This window comes from Haemaphysalis longicornis, unplaced genomic scaffold (assembly GCF_048455015.1).
Source record: "Haemaphysalis longicornis isolate Haplotype H1 unplaced genomic scaffold, Haemaphysalis longicornis Haplotype H1 scaffold_6, whole genome shotgun sequence".
NCBI classification, from domain to species: Eukaryota; Metazoa; Arthropoda; class Arachnida; order Ixodida; family Ixodidae; genus Haemaphysalis; species Haemaphysalis longicornis.
The window spans coordinates 77,796,224-77,808,738 of record NW_027526407.1 but is presented as its reverse complement, the minus strand read 5'-3'; positions in this window follow the sequence as shown (position 1 = coordinate 77,808,738).

Sequence of the window (12,515 nt, the reverse complement as noted above, 5' to 3'; positions counted from 1 at the left end):
TTTCTTGCGGTACCTGCCCGGTGGTGGGACGATCAGCAGCTCCGACTTCTGCGGCGAGCACCGCAGTTCCGTGCCGATGAGCTGGTCTTCGATGGCGTTCACCGCTGTCTGCAACGCGTCCTCGATGTGGCCGTTGCTGACCCTGGGGACCCACAGCGTGATGTCATCCGCGTAGATGGTGTGGCGGACCTGCGGGATCTCCGAGAGCCTGCGCGCCACGCCGATCAGGACTAGGTTGAAGAGCTGCGGTGATATCACCGAGCCCTGGGGGGTTCCCGTGCTCCCTAGCTTCTTGGGCGGCAGCTGTAGGTCGCCCGCGTGCATTGTGATGGTTCGTTCCAAAAGAAAGTCCCGAATATATTCATAGGACCTTCTGCCCATGCCGAGGCTGCTGACCTGCGCGAGGATGGCGGAGTGCTTGACTTTGTCAAACGCACTCTGCAGGTCCAGCCCCAGCACGGCCCTGTTGTCGTGGGTGCGTACGGACGCGTCCAGAATGTCATGTTGTAACTGAATCATTGCGTCTTGTGTGCTCAGTCTCTCCCGGAAGCCGAGCATGGGGTCCGGGTAGAGTCTCTCCGATTCTAGGTATCGTTGCCACCTAATCAGACGGGTTTACAGGCAAAGCTTTTCTAAACGACTAAATCTGATGGCAATGCTTATAGTAGTCAACATTGTGGAGCAAAAATGAAGCATTAGCATATGTGAGGCAACACATTAATACACAACTGATATTCGCAATGTTCTTTAAATTGAAAGTACATGCCTTCATGATTTTTGCGCAAATAGAAATTACGCCGTGACTGACAGACAAATAGCGCTCTCGGCGACTCCTCGTAACAGTTGTCCAAGTTCAAAAGTAACAAGATGTCCCTGTAGATGGCGCGAGCTGTGGACCACAGCAGAAATAATTTTTCGCGAACGCGAATCGACCTTCAGGCTTTGAGAAGTGTTAGGAAGCCTGGCCTTGCGATTAGCATACGCCAGGCAGCTTCACTGTTCGTGCGCAAAGTTAATTCAGTGAAGCTGGGCAAATAATTTTCGTCTTAATTTGAGCTGAAATTTCTTCTACTCCAGTTTGTTGCCTAATATAATTACGATATTTTCCTACCGCAATCATCTTTCTTTCCGCGCTTCTTTTAAGACATCTATGTTTCCTAACACGTGGTTAGCAAGACCTGAGTTATTACCATTGTGTAAGCGCTTGTAGTTCACCCATTCTTCAGAGTAAGGATTGAAACTAGCGTTGATTTTCTGAAGTTACTTCACGAACGCACCCGCCCTGTACTTGTGCGTTTCCTTTTTTTCGGGTTATCATGAACATCGACTACCTACAAAAGATAATTACACCCATCAGCGTGTGATGGTATATTTCCAGTTAAACTCAAGAGGTGCCTCACTTTTGAGCTAATCAACAATACGCTTGATTCCCTTGTATTTAGATCAATGAAGTCAAAGTGTCGTCCCCAAGTCCAAAGAGGCTGACATAATCCCTGTTTACTCATATATTCCAGTTCTCTCAACCAAGCCTCCTAAACTCTCCCCCCTCATAACAAGCCGTGAGATAATTCCTGCCCTTTTTTCTCTTGCTGCTTTCATATTAAAGAACGTCTCGCTCATTTATATCGCACTCGCGCATTCTTCGCGTAAGTAGTGCAGTCGCCCTATGCCATTATCCTTCACTCCTTGGTCATGAACATTTAGTAAGGTCGGGAAACGGTGCAAGTTAAGCAGAAACACTAGGCTTTCCACATTATATGCGACAAAGCTAGCAGACACGCGGCCATTTTTTTTTTATAAAGAGTTGTACAGTCTTCGTTATAGCTTCCTCCCCCTACGGATGCTGCTGATTCCCATTCATCTGATCAGCATCTATTTCCGGTTACGCACTAACTGATTAAGTTTCCCCTAAACACTTATGTAATCTGACGCCCATTCCGTCTCGTCATCGGCAAAGTACAGTACGTTTGAACCCAAAGATACGGAAGGATTTCCCCGCCGTCGAACAAAGTTTTACTTCATTTTCTCTTTTTCTCTCGGTTGCACGGACACGCATCTGCTTAGGCAAAATTTTATCGAATGTTTCGTAACGGTCACATTCACGCAAGAGTTTCAGAAAGTTAGAAGTCGGTGTTCACCGTATAAGCTACTTCCAAACCGTTATGGTTCAGCCGAAAAAAGCGACATGCTGTGAACGTAGCGCAATCGATAAAAATGCCTTTAAGTTTAAAACGCCGGTACTTATTCTAACCTGCCTTATAACTCATATCGCGCAGAATGTTCTTGTTCGCCCCACAAGGGTAACAAACCCTTTCAAAAGTTCACAAGGCCATATCAAAAGAGTCGACAGTTGTGACAGGGCATTGTGTCCCAGACACTTCGTTCTCGCTGTGAAGTAACTACAGAAAGCACAACATCAAGGGCAAGGGCCTAGGCAAGGGAGGGCTAGAGCAATGCCGCATATTTAGCGCCGTGGTCGCATCGGTTGATCTCATGCTGACAACGACGGTTTTTTACTGTAACGCAAGGCCTACAACCGAGAGGTGGTTGAGGGCTGCGGGGGAAATTCGTTTCGCCGAGAACAATAAGGGCGGTCGAGGTCGCGCCGATCGCGAGGGAGGGACTATACGTACGCCGACTGCGGCACACATGTCTGCGATATCTCCACGCCGCCTACTTTTGCGGGTATTCGCCTCGTGCTGCTATTGCGCCTGCTGCTGCTGCTGCTGTTGCTGCTGCTGCTGCTATTACTGGTGCAACTGCTGGTGGTGTTTATGGGCACCGCCCTGTGCGCGCTCGCTCCAGATGTCTCACGGACTTCGGGTTTTACTTATCTGTGCGCGGAGGGGAGGCTACCTTTTGTGTGTGCATTGCGCTAAAACTACGCGTTTGCGTTACACAGACTTCTTTTGAGTGAGTGAGTGAGTGAGTGTGAATGACTGAAGGAAGGAGGAGTGAGAGTGAATGGGTGAGGGAAAGAGAGGGAGTGAGAGTGAATGAGTGTGAGAAAGAGTGAGGGATTGAGCGAGTGAGTAAGTGTGAATGACTGAAGGAAAGAGAGGGAGTTAAAGTGACTTACTAAGGGAAAGAGGGGGAGTGAGAGTGAATGAGTGTGAGAAAGAGGGATTGAGTGAGTGAGTTAGTGAGTGAGTGAGTGAGTGAGTGAGTGAGTGAGTGAGTGAGTGAGTGAGTGAGTGAGTGAGTGAGTGAGTGAGTGAGTGAGTGAGTGAGTGAGTGAGTGAGTGAGTGAGTGAGTGAGTGAGTGAGTGAGTGAGTGAGTGAGTGAGTGAGTGAGTGAGTGAGTGAGTGAGTGAGTGAGTGAGTGAGAGTATAAAGATCAGTAGACGCATTCCGAGAGCCTCAACGAAGGCAGATTAATGCGAAGGAACTGGAAGACGCATATTTTGTTCGTTCTACTTTCCGCAACAAGCCAGACATCATAAGAGCTTTCTGTGCTTTTGGGACGACCATAGGACCAAAAAAGATTGCAAAACCACCGCCCCAATATAATACCAAGGTAATAGCATATATCCCCCTTTATGTGACATGTTACGCAGTTGATATCGTGGGGCAATTATTACCACGCTAATGGACCACCAAATTATTTAGCGAAAGAGAAAAACCGCAGCAACATGTTTATGCCCTCGTTTTTCTCCCAAAAAAGTGATTTTAAAGTTTCGTGCCACCTTTTCCAGGTGTTAGAGCTTAGTATTAAGATGAACGACAAGTCTACTTTTCATCAAATGGCCTAAACTGCGCAGTGGTATTGCGTTGCAAAGGTACTTTACACAGTAGGCAATTAAACTTGGCACTGCCTAGACATTTTGCTAATAATTGCCTCCTTCGGCTCTTGGTGCATACATTACAGGCACACGTCGCCAGAGAACTTGCAAACTCTATCAGCAAGCGACGTTCTGTCGTTGTGTTAGTCTTTAAATCACCTCCTGTGATCCTTGAACGGACTTCGAAGACACCGGTGGAAGAGACAGTGCTCCGCATCATTTTTGCCATCCATCTAAGCGGATTTATGCGCCAATTTCGGGAGACTCGCTGTTTGCAGTGAGATGCTCCATAAAATGGACCCAAAGTCAATACCAAGCAGCACTTATGCGCACACAGCTAGGAAGCGTCCGGAGCAATAACTCCATTCTTTAGAGATGATCACCTTCTGTACTTGAACCATATTACAATGTCTAGTAGTTTATCCTTCAGTATTGGGCTTCAAGCCGCCACGTTATGTCAGGAAATATTAGGTTTAAACTCCCAGTAACACTTGTAAGTATTACGCGCAATAAAATATGGCTGGAACGCTGCAACATACAAGATTAGAGAAGCCCGCTAGGCCGAGAGGGAGAAAAGGAGAAAAATAGAAGACACGCGTAATCGAGCCTCATTTGTGGCAATTACTCCAAATCATCCGGTCTGATTACCTCGGGATGAAACAAACAGAGCCACACCACCGCCGTTCTATTCCCGAGACCAATCGAGCAGGAACAGCGACAGTGCTCGATCACTCTTTCAGCTCCGTTCTCGCTGAAGATGGAATGATCAATGGCGCGCCTATCTTAGAGCCGAAGCCACGCCCGTGCACTGGCGGAGCGTGCCTAATGAAGCAGTTCAGGGATTCGCAAACGGAAAGTGGAAGCGCACAACGCCATCAGCACCAATCGAGATCCCGCGGTGACAGAAAATGTTGGGCCAATTGGAGATTAGTGTATTTATAGAAGCGTTAGGCGTGGCGTGAAAGATCAAATTGTAACCAGGATGGTGTGCCTACCCAGCAGGAGAATCTCGTTTTGGTCCGACTGCAGTATCAGTGTTGCCTCGCAAAAACCAGGCGGTGGTGTGAGAGTAAAGCACAGATAGCACAACGTGGCGATGAAGTTTGGCGGAAGAGGTGAAGTGAAAGGAATTACTTTAATAAACAATGTATTCCACCGTCAAAAGATCAGGCAGGCTAGCAGAACGGATACACGGGACGGCGCTTGTTTTACAGTTTACACCGTGGTTCACCTCCCCTAGAATGCACTGGAGTGCGAATAGAACGGCAACATTGTGCACACGCTTTGACTCAAAATTTACCATCCTTTCCAAAGAAGGTTGACAAAAGCGTGAAAGCTTGGTCACATTAAAACTTCGTAAAACGGGCGCTAAAAGTGCGCCAAACCCTTCGCTAAAAGTGCGTCCAACCTTCACTGAAAGTGCGTCAAATCGATCGCCGAATCTTCGAAGACCCAAAAAATCGCAAACGCAGAACGAACCCATACGACGATTTTTTGCGGCACACTAAGTAAACGCATCTACGATTACGAACGCTCTAAATGTATAGCGATGCGTTGTTTATGAGACAGAGGTACCCTATTGTATTCCCTGTTCATTATCGATGCGTGTATTGCCGCATCTAGAGCAGCTCATTTTTCTATATATTTTCAAGTAACTCTCATGACATGATGGAAGCCCGGTTTTACGCATGTGCCGTGTGTCCAGAGATGCATTCAGAGCTTTTCGGTCGACCAACCAGTCTATGGAGAAATTGATTATGTTTTACAGGTCGCCGTCTCTGCCACAAAGAAAGCCTACCCTTTAAAGGGATGTGATTAGCCCTGCGGCACTGCGCAATGCAAAAAGTCATGCCTGCAGTGCGCGATGCTGCAGCGCAGACGAAAATTTTGATGGAATCGTATGTTTCTCATCGTAATTCCCCAAAACTTTCAGGCGGGCTGCATATATTCCTCAAACTAGAGCATTGTGCTGAAGCTTAACCGCATGATTGTCTTAGAGTGTGCACACCGGTTATGTTAGTCTACGTCAAATCGAGGTCTTGTTTTCTAGTGTTCAGTCCAGTACGAACAAGCCCGTCTGCATAACAATTTCGTATAAATTGAACATAAATCGTTATCACAGCTGAACTAACACTGCAGACCAATATCCACACATCAATAGGAAAAGATGGTCGGTCAGTATGTTTGCTGTTCTGAAACGGTTCCGCCTTTTTTTTTAGATTTAGAGATCGTTCAATAAACAAAGTTGGACAGGCGTTAAACCCATTTCGTCGATCCAGTGGTCTGTCATGCAGCGACCACCGGATTATCTTTGTTCTGTGCGAGTGCCAAATTTGTTTGATTGCAAATGGACGGAATGTCGAGAACCAAGAGGAGAAACTGAGAAGAATTATGCAGGTCAGTTCCCCGTTATTAAGCTATAATTGTTTATCATCAGTTTTGGTCTAATCATCGTTGTGGTTAGCTGCTGCAGCGAGCGCGCTGTAATAAACCAGGCTCGCTTCTTCAACATACTAAAATATATCCCTCTCTGTCTCTCTCACTCTCCCTCTTTACACACACACACACACACACACACACACACACACACACACACACACACATATATATATATATATATATATATATATATATATATATATATTGCTCCCTTTTTATTTTTCTCACTCTCTCTTTATCTCTCTCTGCTCTAATTTGCCACCACCAGTATTATCCGGAGTACATTAATCTCCCGCAATCCACTCTTATTTATCTGCTCTTATTTGCTCAATCGCGACGAAACTACTGCCGCGTTATCAACGAGCCGCTTGCTTGCTTTCCCATTTAGCGTAAAGAAGTGGGGATCCTGCCGTTCGCCTTCCCGCATTGTCCGAAATTTACGAGGCAGCACTCAAATTCATCCCACGTCCTCTGCAATGTACAAGCGGGCGTAAAGAGCTTACGCCACGCAGGAGCATTATTTTTATTTCAATTTTTTTTTCTTTTTCTCGCTGAGAGTTGCAAGCCCTCGTCGCCACTTAGGCAGTAACGCGCGGAGTCACGGGCATTTGCTAAAAAGGAAACGCAGCAACGCTTTCGCAATACTCCCGTACCGACCTCTGCTTCTCTTGAGGCAAATTTTACGGCTTCGTTATGGTTTTACGCAAGAGAAAAAATTATTACGGCTGTCCAGGCCGGAGCGGCCGGGGAAAACGATGTGCCCAGCTTGTTGCAGGGCGGTAGAAACTCTTAACCGAACCGAAAGCCCGCGCCATGGTAACCCCTCCAGGGATGCTCCTGCAGTCCCCATAAAGCCTCAGGCGTTGCCTTTGTCTTTATTCTACGCGTACTAAATGTGACAGACAAGACAGCTTGCTCTTCCAACCACATTATTTACCCACGCCAGGTCCCGTACTAATTTGACTCAACGTTTTGCTACCCGGTTCTAGATTTGGCTAACATTTCTTCGTACATCGAGGGAAAAGTGCAATTTCGCTACCTTTGCCTTTTCTGCCGGCGTGCTTTCTAAGAATAAACCGAAATGGGGCTGAGTGCTCTGTGGCGATTATATGAGAACTGCCACGCACAGTTTGAAGCCCTGCGCAAGAGGGAGTCACACATCTGTGTCTGCGTCGTTTTCATTTTAACCTTCATTTTGAGCGCCCCAAAGCCGCAGAAACAGCCTGTAAGGGTTGCATTTTATCGTGATTGATGCAATGTGATTACTCCTGCGGTTTTGTTTTGTCTGTGCAAAGTTACAAGTTCATTGATTTTTATCGATTGTGAAAGAAAAAAAAAGCGTTGGGTGTTATCAGGAAGCAAGTTTCGTGCATATAATTATGCCGCCAATGTATAATTGCCGCGGGATTTTATTTACTCTGCAGACCGTTTCGTTCCTTAAGCCCTCAAAATAAATTGGCATGTTCTGGACTGCACTGCGGATGCCATCATCCTGTTTACTCCACCAATTCAATCGCCGCTCTTACAGCGCAGTGATACAATACCTGCACCCAGAACAAAGAAGCTGAAAAGGTGTATAATTGCCCAGGGAGGTGTATATAACTTACAGCACATTAGACTTACAGCAACTTGGTTACAGTCCTTTTATTACTGAATGCGGTGGATACTCTCTCTTCGATGGCAAATTTCTTTCATGGCGAAACTTGTTTTACGGAGGCGGTGTTTTCAAAGCTTTTTGGCTCATCCTCACCGTCGCCTTACGTCCGCAGAATAAGGAAGCGCGCCAGGGGCGTGTCTCCACAAAGAAAGAAGCGGAAGAACAAGTGGCCCCTGGTGGCAGCATTCGAAAGAACAATTAAGTGTTGGATATGCGTGGGGGAGGGCGTAGGCCTGCTAGAAGATGTGTGGTAGCTGTACGAAACCTATCTTTACGGTGGATGCTGAGGTTTTCGCGCATCGCATGTTCTAATATGTTACGGAGGCCGGCTTCAATCACATAAACACAAATATGGAGAAGGCAGGTGGGAAAGGCGGGCTGTGTAGACAGAAGAACAAAAAACTGCAGAGACAGTCAGAGTGCCAGAATGAAGTCAGCAAGAAAGCGCAAAGGAAAACCCTTGCGTGTGAGGAGACGATGACTTCTAGCGATAGAGTCAGGTCGTGAAGAAATGCCCGAAAACGAATGTTCACTAACGGTATATCAATATCTGATAAATGAATGTGCGTCGACAGTTTTTGCTAAACATAAGAGTCCTGTAAATGTTTGTGGGGGAGTTTACAGTAATGCTGTATATGGCTACGATGCCAGGGTTTTTCGTGCCCGCGAGAAGAAACCAGCACGTGCACGTGACAGTCCATTTGCACCCCAGGGACGCTATTCCAGAAGGTCACGTACAGTCCCGAAGACCTGTGTGCCGATGAAAAGCGATTAAGGCTACAACGAAGACTGTAGGGCTGACGGGATACTGTGTGAAAAGCGACCACAGAATGTAACAGCTGATGTAAACACTTGAGTGATAGTCGTACGTGACTGCAATGGAAATTTCTGCAAGTCAGACAAGCAGTGGTTCAGCCAGTACACGCTGGAAGATCATCAACTAACTACGGCACATAGGTAACGTATAGACTTCAATTTCTTGAAAAGCTCTACACCCTTTTCTTGCAGCTGAACAGTGACATTTACTGTGGCAATGTCTGTGCCGTACAAACTAAATACAGATTGGTTATGTCAGCTGTGCAGACATCTCCAGCCAAACACGAGTGTGATATCGGGAAGTTTATGGCACATTCACGTTGAATGGCTTAGCACGGATGACACTTCCCGGTAATCATCGTTGAAAACTTCAGTGTGTACCTTTCAAAACCAAGCAATAAGTGGGTCATTCACTTTGTGCTGGAAGAGCTTGCTTTCAAGAGACACATCGTCCAGTCGAAGTAACCTAACTCTTCAATAGCACTAGTTTATACATTTAACCTTGTGAATTAATCTGTCGGAGGTTGTTACCAAATCAATCAGTGGAGTGTTCACAAAGCTATCGTCAATGTTATTACTAAATGATTAAAATAAATGCATGAACCCTTTCCTAACAGCCTGTCATGTGCTTCAGCTTTCAGGGTCGTTCAACCCTAAGGTGTAAAATGGCTTTTATATTTAAATATATTCTTTATTTTAATATTTTATATGTGAGAAAACGTCTGCGCACTTCCGCTGATGTCTCTGCCTTGTGTTTCATTTTTTTCGCTGACATATTTCTTCGCACCAACCATCATCATGGTAACAGTCGCTAAAGCAAAATTACAGACAAGGTCACCATATTTCGCCTTCCAAGGTCAACCTTCGTGGCTGCTGCTCGACCCAGTCCCCCGTGGAAATTAACGACCAAACGTAATGTCCCTCTTGCGTAATCTCCAGCGCCACAGAGTTTGTCGACGCAAACCTTGCCGTATGCTCGTCCTCTGGCCCAATCGCCGTGACTGTTCGCGCCATAAACTTCGTCACGCCCGCGTTACGCGAGAAACCGTAGAAGGTTCGCCTAGGGAAACGGGCGACACTCGTTTCCACTCAGCGCGATTGCTGACTGATGTGTGTTACCACACCGCACGACGACTTGACCTCCATCTGCGCTACTGGGAAACATTTATGACCTCTTGATTTCTGTGCTTTTGTTGGGGTTGTTCTGTTTAATTTCTCTAACGTAAGAACACTTACCTGTCCGCATAATCAGTGGAACTTGGAATATGGACCGTATCGTTACGCCAACTTTAAATAAGTTTTCCCCACTCTGGCTGCCACGATGAAGATATTTCTTCTAGTTCGGCGTTTTGCATGCAGGTATTGCAACGATAGTTGTAGGGAGAGGAGAGGATTAGCTAGACGTCTCTAGACCTTCTAGACGTTTCTTTACTTAGACGTAGAGGAGAGGATTACCTAGAAGTGTATGGGCCACATCTGCTATATGTGACGGTACCCAACTGGGAGAGGGAACCGAGGGTGGCAGGAGCAGGACCAATACCACCTCGAATTGTGTGGCGCATGGATGGGGATAAAGGAACAGCACGGCGTAATGGAGGAGTAGAAAGGACACACGCGGACAAAGTCAAGCGGGGGCGCCTCAGAAATAAAACGCTTAGCAAAACACACCCAAAACACAGCTACACCTTCCCTCCTTCCCACCCGGTCGGGGGAGCCGCGTGAACTGGAGACGAAATCTTCACTCTCTCACAGCGTGACGCGTTCGCAGCAAGTTGCCGATCACGTGTACACCGTTGGTCGAGCTCACAATACAATGGGTCTAACTGTTTAATAGTTAGAACTTATCAGTTAGAAATTCCAAAGCGTCACTGTCCGATTGAGCGCCGCCGGGCGTTCTGCCCTGGGCAGAGCACCTTGTCTTTCTGGTGACCGCTGGCCGCTGGAGCGGCCGGGCTACAAAGCTCGACATTGGGACAGCGGTTGCCGAACGGCTGATGCTTACGTCGCCACCTTGCCTGCGTTTCCATGTAGCTCTTCCTGCCTGCCCGGGAGAAGCTCACGTGAACATCTAGAAAGGAAAGCTTCAAGGCCCCGATGTGAACATTTGCTCAGGAACCAGGCAATCACGTTCACACCGCTGTTCGACGGTACACTGTAGTACACAGTGGGCATGAATTGGACCGGAAGCACTTTTGAGCCCTGTAAACGTGCTCTGACGCCCGGAACAGTGCTACGGACCCACAGCGTAACACATAACCAGCGAAATAATTTGGGCAACACTTTGAATACCGGCTGATGAAATCAATTGATTCATTCAAGTAATTTAACTAATCAATCAACAATTTAGTGCGCACCCGCTGCGGTGGATCAGTGGCTAAGGCGTTGCGCTGCTAAGCACGAGGTCGCGGGTTCGATTCCCGGCCGCGGCGGCCGCTTTTCTGATGGAGGCGAAAAGCAAAAACGCCCGTGTGTACGAGATTTCGGCGCACGTTAAAGACCCCCAGGTGGTCGAAATTAATCCGGAGCCCTCCACTACGGCGCGCCTCATCGCCTGCGCTGCGTCGGCGCGTTAAACCCTACAGTCAATCAAATCAACAATTTAGTGCGCCAGAACTAGAATGGCCGTTCACAAAATATTTCTGCGCGTACTCTGAGTTCTGCGCACGTACTCTGAAGCCTACCACAGTGTTACACACAGTGTAACACATACCCGCAAAGATATATTGGACCAGGCTTCACCAGGAGGGATATGTGCTGCTTTTGCACGATAATCCGTGGTTGGCGATGCAAAGTTACTGTCAGCGAAAACTGATTTTGTTTACCAGCAGAGCTGTTTAGGTCTTGATTGCGCTGTCCATACGCAGAAGAAATATCAAGAAAGCGCCTATCAAATGTACCCGCGCAGGGGATTGGCCAGGAATGTAATGCGGCCGCTATACACAAAACTGCAAATTACGAACTGCTACATTTGAATGAAGAAAGAGCATATAATCACAAACGAGAATTGGCAAAAAAAAAACTCGGAAGTAGAAGCTGAAACAAAAGAATACGCTTTTTGAACAAGAAAAGAATAATAGCTAACATTCAGGTACCTAGCTTTAGATACACGTCCAAAATTGCCCGTGGGTTCGCGGCCACGTGAGTGACTCGCAAAAAGAAACAAATACCCTCGTGATGGATTGACGAGGATACGACTGTCGTCTGCTCCTGACGTCACTCGCTCGGTGTTGCTGGGGGCAGCCACCTGCGCTGATAAAACTCGAACCCGCCGCGGCGGCGGTGGTAGAACTCTTTCTGACCCTGTGTCAAGCACACGGGGCGGGGCGGGGGGCGACCAAATCATATCAGGATTCCCGCATAAGAGGCGGCTTATCAGGAAGCGCTCGATGGTGCCAGGCGAGGATACAAACGTCCAGAAGAATGACAAAACGATGTCCAGGTCATCAACGGTGAGGTGGCGCTCGACGAAGACTTTGCGGCTGCGGACGATAAAGTATGCGAAGACTGAAATGATCACTGTACAAATAAAGTACTTAAACGTTTTACTCAGCATATGATTTGGTCTTCTGCTGACGAGCGCCATAGATATACAGAGGGTAAATGGTTTTCAGCGATTTGTATGGCGCTCACCGAATTTAGCAATAGTGAGACGAACACAGCTCTGCTGTGATATCAGGTTTGCAGCGTTGTGCAAGCCGGATATGAAGTTTTCTTCCTCTGGTTTTGCTGTCATACCGGCAATCCAGTTTTCCATGGAGTCGTAATGTCTTCGATACATGTATATCTATATAAAAGACGCCATCAGTAAAAATATCCGAGTG